The following is an 8544-nucleotide window of genomic DNA, read 5'->3' on the forward strand; positions in this document are numbered from 1 at the left end:
AAAAAGATCCACCAGAAGGCACTGTGAATGGACACTGTTGCCTCTCCTTATACCTCTCCCAACCAGGAAGTCAGAAACAAAAAAACATCCAAAATATTTTGAGTGCTTTTGATTAAACTAAGGTAGGAAGATATAATTTTTTGATATATGATAGTGTTAGAGGACATACTAAACAGATGTATGTCACTTGACTTGGTCAACCAAACGGCTGATTTGTCCCTTTATGGTGCTAATGCTAACATAACCCAAATGTTATTAAAATTGATTATTTGCCACAAAATCAGACCACTAGACCCATTTTGTTTGTCCATTGCGATTGATAAATCACATTAAGTGTTAACACAGCAAGAATATCCTGAAATAATTTCCTCAGTAAGTCATTTTTGTAACTTTCTGAGTTAATATTAGTAAATATTGTAAAAATCAAGAATAACACGTGGAAATCACAAATATCACAACTGATTAAATTTTAACCAAATTATAGTAGCTGGTAAATTAATATTACTAAGCATATTGAACAAGTACTATATGGATGCTAAACAATTATATGGCTAAAAATCACATGGTCCTGTGGCATGATACTCATGATACCATCCACCTTCAACCACAGTGTGTTTGAGGTCATGGTTTCATATGAAGCCACAAGGGCTGGCACTCTCCACCAATATATTGCCAACGAACCAGATGAGTGGGGCTTTAAATTGTTCTGCCAAGCAAATTCATCTGGCATCATCCATGACTTGCTGCTGTATCAAGGGGGATCTACATTCTTCAATGCTCCCCTGAGTGAAAAGGAACAGAAGCTACCTCTAAGGGGCCAAAGTTGTAAAAAACACTAGGCAAACCCATAAAAGAACCTCAGCTCTTCACAAGTGTCTGCTTGGTCCAGAACTTGCACACCTCCTTGGGTGTCAGATGCATTGGTACTGTATGACCAAACTGCACCGGTGGAGCTCCCATGATGGCAGACAAAGACCTGAGGAAGGAGGGCCATGGAGCCTGTTATTACAGGTCTGATGAAGGTCTGAGTGCAATGAAATGGTTTGACAAGAAATGTGTCAATCTACTGAACAATGCCTGTGGGTTCATGCTTCTTTCATCGGTCAAACGGTGGAGCAAAGAGTCCAATGCAAAGATCACCATTCCATACCCATCACTCATCCCTGTATATTAGCATATGGGAGGAATTAAACTTTCTGATATGCTATTACACCTGTATAAGACAAGTTATAAGTTACAAGTTAAGGAGATGGCATATTCCACTTTTCGGGTACATCTTTGACTTGAATACCTGGTCTACAAGAGGGACTGTGCCCTACTGGACCAGAAACCGATGGCTCTCAAAAGGTTTCCACCTGGCTGTGTCTGAACCAAGTTAACAAGCCAGCATCTAGAGTTGGACAACCATGATCCAGCTCTCCAAGACCACAGAATAAATGCTACACCCTAAGACCCCAATGACCAAAACCACAAGCAGATGTGCTAGATTTGCACTTTTTTATTTTATTTTTTTAAAAACAAAACTGATTTTGCACAGTAGCATTCAATCAGAAGTGGCCTGTATGGCCAGTATTTTGTGCTGCAGCACATTTTTCACATTTGCAGATGAAAAAACTATGTATTTTGTTGATTGATATATTACTTTGCTGTTTTCATTCCATCAACGGAATGTTCACTGGCATGCTACTATAAATAAACTGTACCCAGGGTAGGATAACAAAACCCTCTTTTCCATTTCTTCCATGTACAAGTTGGCCACAATGGGTGAAACTGGGGAACCCATGGCACACTCATGTTTCTGTCTGTAGTTATCAAGTCAAGTGGCTTTATTATCATTCCAACCATGTGCAGTGGTGTAGTACACAGTGAAACGAGACAACGTTCCTCTAAGACCATGGTGCTACATATGACATATAACACACAATCAACATAGGACTACATAAAGTGAAATGTGCAAAGCTTGCAAAAATTGCAGACAAAACAAGACAGTGCTACACCAGTGAGAACTACCTCCAACGCTTCAGTGACTGGAACACAAGTGAAGAGAGATGTAACATCATATGAGACTATTGTTCACCTGTCTCCACTTGACATCTCTAACCTTCTCAACAAAATCCAAGGTGTTCTGGATATGGTGTTCAAAGTTGCCTACCAACGGGTTGAGGATCGGAGCCAGAAACTTTGAGATGTTAGAGGTGACGGAGTCGATCATACAGACAATTGGTCTTAAAGGTACACCCTGTTTATGTATCTTTGGTTAACAATACAGACCATAGATTCCCCTGGGTATAGCCTGTAGTATTAGGTCCAGTCAGTAGCATTGTCGTCTTCTAACTGCTTCAGACAGTCTATCACCTTCTTCCTGTAACCAATTCCTGGGTCTCATTTCAGGGGCCCATAAGTATTTTTGACATGACAGTGAGCATTTTTTAAAAATGATAAAACAGTTGACAGATTTGTACTTTTTTTTTTTTTTTTTTTGCCTGTCCTGTTTGGATCTTTAGCCATCAGAATTGTTGTCTGAGGGCCAAGAAAGATGCTAAGTGGATTTACTTTACCAAGTGGATCATCATGGCCTTGCCATATTGGTCCATTTGATTGACGTTTATTATAATTATGTATTGATTTGATTTGATTTTCGGTTGTTACAGACGGGACAGACATAACTGGGGGAAAGGACAGCGAGAAAGAATGAAAGAAAGAGAGGGAGAGAAAGAAAAATAGAGGGGAGAAGAGATGGTGAGAGGGGGGGGGGAGAAAAAAAAAAGAAAAACAAACAACACACCTGGATCACCTGTATTGAGATAAATAAAAAAAAAAGGAGAAAACAAACAAAAAAGAGCAACATAATAAATACAACACCATCACAATAGACTAGCTAACAGTAGATACTAAATATTAAATATTGTGCACACCTGTGTGGATCAGCACGATTATATTCAAAAGGTTTCTCCATGTAACGATCTGCTAGGGAGTGTGGGGAGCCATAGTCCCGTCCCCCAGAGCATGAAGCAGGACGAGATCCAGGACCCAGACATCCAGAGGGCCCAGAGTACGAGGACCCAAGGAGGACCACCAAAGGGGCAACTGTGCCACCCTCCTGGGAAGAGAGGGCCAGAGGGGGTTGCAGTGACGTGCCCGCGGGCTCTGCCGGCAGCCAGCTGTGCCAGAGATTACCGAGCCTCAGACCCAGAGGCAAGAGGCCTGAGGGCACCCCACTCCCCGGAAGGGGCCCAGACTCGAGCCACCAGGAGTGAGTTGGTACATACATGAGCGCCCCAGACACCAAGAACCACCAACACACCAATGTTTGAGGGCATCAGCCACCGGCAGGGAGTGTGGTGAGGGGAGATAGGCCTCCATACCTCGGAGAGCCTGAGATGTTCCCAGAGAGGTGGAGTCTAAGACCCAACCTGACACAGATGAACAGGCGCACGCAGACACAAACGTGCAGACACAAACGTGCCTTCCCACCCCCATATACACAAACAAATACTTGGCACTCACCCGATGAGGAGACAGACACAAATAGACACTGTACACTGTACACACATTCACACTCCCCAAACATACTCTATATCCCAGGTCCAGGTACCCCTGCCCCCAGAAGGGTAAACCGTACTTAGACCCAGGAGATGTAACCCTTCTCTCTGGGGTGGAGGCAAGCAGACTGCCTTCTTATCTGCAGTAGCAGGGAGGCCCCACATCCCAGACCCCAATCTGACGGCCAGCACCTCCTCCCAGCCCCGACGGTTAACAGAACGGGGGTTCATATGTAGTGTTGCTGCGTGCTGTTCTAAAGTGCATTTAAAACACAGGAGGGCATGGTGCTTCCTGCCAGAGAGCAGCACGTCTCCTCCCAAAAACCCTCAGTGTCTGTATGCATTTAAAATTGAGGGTAGGGCACCAGCGCCACAGGTGGGTTTGAATACACAGAGCATCCTCTGGACGCTGTATAACGTGCCCACCCCCAAGGCCCTATATGTATGTGTTATGAGAGTATGAGTAATGTGGATGTCTAGGTTGCGGAATAAAATTGAGGCACAGGTGGCCAGAAGGGGACAGAAGGGGAGTGCTTCCCATGCACCCTGGTGACACACCTGCACTCCAAGCCCTGCGTGTGTGGGTGGGTGTGGTGGGCAAGCGGCCCTCCCTGGGGCCAGCTCCCCTGCTGACCCCAGTAGGCACCCCCACATTCTGGAACCCACCAGGGTAAGGGGGCCCAGGCCCATCCGGACCGGGGCCCACAGCAGCAGCACCGCCCAGCCCCACAGAGTCCGGGACAGCCCACCCGACCCATCATCCAATCATTTCCCAGACTACACAAGACAATAGACACCCAAGTTGAGTTCATTCTCCACCTCTCCTATATCTCTCCCCCACCTGCAGAGTGAGCTCCAGTAGAGAGGAGACCTATTGCAAAGATGTAACAGCCTCCCCACCAGTTAGAGAGCCCTCCAGTTGGGCCGATGCACCAGAGGTCCCCCGCACTGGGGCTGAGCCCCCATGCACCCACCCGCCCACAACCCCGGCGACACAACAACCAGGACCCAAGCCCCCAAGGCCCAGCCAGAGCCCCAGCCCGGGGGTGGAGCACCCCCAGACCCCCAAGCCCTCATGCCCATCCCGCACCCACCCAGGGCCAGCCAGGCTCCCAGGCCAGTAACCAACGTCTGCCAGCACAGACCCTCCCCCATCTCCGCTGTACGCAGCCACAAGGAAAACACCATCTAAGAGCCACCAGAGCCCCTAACTACGTCATGGCCACAACCCCTGGGTTAGGCCCTCCAGGGAAAACGTCCCTAGGGAATCCCCAGACGCCCTAAGGCCGTCCCTACCCCGATATCAACCACAATAGCGGAGGCAGGAACAAACCATGACCCCCCACCCCCACTAGGTGATGAAGCTGATCAAAGGAGCCCAGAGGGATTGATCAAATGTGATGGCAGAGGCTGTATCAAGACTAATGTGATCTATTAGATGGTTTTTATATTGGTTAGAATTAAGATTATTTTTATTTTTTCAGTTAATGAGGACCGTTTTCTTGGCAATGCATAGGGCCGTAAAAACAATGTGGGCTGTGTTTATTTCTGTAGTGACCTCATCCAAGTTGCCCAGCAAGCACACTAAAGGGGAGGCGGGAATATTACATTTCAGACACTTTGATAAGTCTTCACATATCTCGCGCCAAAACATCTGAACTGGTGGACAGAACCAAAGAGCGTGGATATAATTTTCCAGTGTATTTGCTTGACAGTGTGAGCAGTTGTTGGAAGACGTATAGCCCATCTTGAACATCCTATGACCAGTATAGTGCACTCTATGTAATATTTTGTATTGTATTACTTGCACACTGGGATTTCTGATCCACTGAAAGGTTTTTAAGCATATCTGAGACATATTAGATTAAAAAAAATTGTACCACGTATTTCAGCTTCACTGGAATTAAATTTCTTTTTTACTATGGATTTCAATTTTTGATATTCCAAAAATCTTTTCTTGTCGATTCCATATTGTATAACTAGTCTGTCAAATGAAATAAAGTCTGTTCCTTCCAATATATGTTCCAAGTATTTAATTCCTTTATAACTCCAATATGGCAAGTTGATCATTGTTTTGTAATATGTCCGGATTGTTCCAGATAGGTGTACGTTTGCATGGGATTAATGAAGACTCTGTTATTTTTAGAAACTCCCACCATGCTGTCAGAGAAGAGCTGATGTTGATGCTTTTAAAGTATTCATGTCATTTGATGTTTGAGCTGATAAATGGTAGGTCTGAAATTTTTAGATTACATAGTGCCTGTTCTACAGCTATCCAGGGTTCATCTAAGAAGGTGTGTTTTAACCATCTAGAGATGAACTGAATCCTGTTGGCTAAAAAGTAGTGATTAAAGTTAGGCAGATCTAGTCCTCCTTTATCCTTGGTCCTTTGTAATGTTTTTAAGCTGATACGTGGGGGTTTATGTTTCCAAAGGAATTTAGAAATATACGAGTCTAGAGATCTGAACCAATCTTGTGATGGCTTACTTGGGATCATTGAAACTAAATAGTTTATTTTTGGCAAGACCATCATTTTTATAGCGGCGACCCTTCCCATGAGAGATATGGGTAAAGATTTCCATCTAGCCAGATCGCCTTCTACTGTCTTTAAAAGTGGGATGTGGTTTAATTTAGTTAATTCTGCAAGCTTAGGAGAGACACTGATACCTCCAGATATTTCCAGATTGCAGTCGGGTAGATGAAGAATTATGGAAGGAACAATTAATTGGAAGAACTGTAGATTTTGACCAGTTAATTGAATAATCTGAGACTCTTGAGAAAGAGTTTATCAATGCAATTACCCCAGAGAGATTGGTTTGTGAGTTTTGGAGAAAAATTAACACAGCACCCGCATAAAGGCTGATTTTATGTTCTACATTCTTACATTTTATTCCCTTAATTGTTGTAGCCTGTCTAATTGCTGCTGCTAGTGGCTCAATAAAAATTGCAAACAGTGAAGGGGAGAGTGGGCATCCCTGCCTGGTGCCCCTCAAGAGACAGAAGCTGGAGGATGTTTGGTCATTTGTTTTGACACAAGCTGTTGGGGAGTTATATAATATTTTTAACCAGCTTACGAAAGAGTTTCCAAAACCAAATTTGTGTAAAGTTGCAAATAGAAATTTCCAGTTAACTCTGTCAAACGCCTTTTCTGCATCAATAGACAATATTATGGTTTCAATATTTTTACTGCATGAGTAGTCCTATTAAATTAAGGAATCTACGTGTATTTGTTGATGAGTGCCGACCTTTTATGAAACCAGTTTGGTCAGGATGAATTAAAAAGGGGGCTATTTTCTCTAATCTCTTTGAGAGAGCTTTGCAGATTATTTTAAGGTCTACATTAATAAGGGATATTAGACGATAGCTTGCAGGAAATACAGGGTCTTTGCATGATTTTAGTAAGAGACTAATATTTGCAGAATTTATATTTGGTGGTAGTCTGCCATTTTCTTTGATTTCCTGCAACATTCTGTGAAAATTGGTGCCAGAATCGTCCAGAATTCTTTGTAAAATTCTGCTGGAAAGCCATCTGGACCTGGAGCCTTATTATTGGGCATACTTATCAGGGCTTCCTGGAGTTCACCTGGCATCAGTGGTGAATCCAGTGCCATTGCTTGGGTGTCTAATAATTTTGGAAGAGTTACATTGTCGAGAATTTGATCAATTTCGTTTTTAGATGAGTTTATTTGTTGGTGTATATAAAATTTCATAGAAATCCCTAAAAATTTTGTTTATTTTTATAAGGCCATATATTGTATTCCCAGATAAACCTTTAACAGCACATATGGTTGTTTTTTCTTTAGTGATTTTTAACTGGTTAGCTAGAAATTGTCCGGATTTGTTACAGTGTTCAGAATTTTGCAGGAAGTCTTTGTACTAAGAATTTAGTCTTTTTTATTAATAATTTCATTTAATTCTAGTTTTGTGTATTTTGTTCAATATTTCTTGATCTTGGTGTGATACATAGGCTTTTTCTAAGGATTTGATGTTTTTTTCCTAGTTCCTGAACATTTTTGTTTTCTTCTTTCTCCTTATGTGATGAGAAAGAAATTATTTTTCTTCTCATCACAGCTTTCCCTGCTTCCCAGAGGACAGATGCTGATATTCCAGGAATGTCATTATAGCCTAAATATAGAGTCCATTCTTTTTTAAAGTATATGATAAACTCTTCATCTTTGAGTAGTGATGTATTAAATCTCCAGTTTTTACTTGACGTAGTATTCTTCTTGTGTATTAGTGTTAAAGATACAGGAGCATGATCGCTGAGAGCTATAGGGTGAATCTCAGTGTCTGAGATGTTACTCAGCAGTGAGCTGCTGACTAGGAGATAATCCAGACGGGAGTAGGAGTGATCAACATGCGAGAAAAAAAGTATATTCCTTACTGTTGGGGTGAAGGGAGCGTCAAGCATTGCAAAGACCAAAGTCGCTCATATACTGTTTGATTATATTTGTGGACTGCCAATTGTGCTGAGTTCCTGCTGTGTTGAGCCTATCCATTTCTTCATTTAGCCCCAGGTTGAGGTCGCCCTCAAGAACAATTGTGCATTCTAGGTGTTCGGAGAGTGTACTAAAAAAATTTGTGGAAGAATGAGGGGTCATCAACATTTGGACCATATATACTTGCAATACATAGCTTTTGGTTAAGTATAGATAGTTTAACGATTATGAATCTGCCCTCTGGATCTATAACTATGTCGAATATTGTGAAATTAATATTTTTATGTATTAAAATTGCTACTCCTCTTTGTCTAGAATTATAAGAGGCTGAAAACAGATTAGGAAACTCAGGTGTTTTAAGTTCATTCAAACCTGTCACAGGCCTATGAGTCTCTTGTAATAACAGATTTGTGACAGATTTGTACTTAACGCAATGGAAACTCTAGGCTCCTCACCACATGTGCTAAATAAAGAGGCAATTTTAAAGCAAGGCTTTGAATGGCTACTTGCAGCAAATAAAAGGAGACTTCAATTAAATAATAATAATTTTAAAAAAAGCTTTT

This window comes from Aulonocara stuartgranti, assembly GCF_965226115.1.
Source record: "Aulonocara stuartgranti genome assembly, chromosome: 7".
NCBI lineage: Eukaryota > Metazoa > Chordata > Actinopteri > Cichliformes > Cichlidae > Aulonocara > Aulonocara stuartgranti.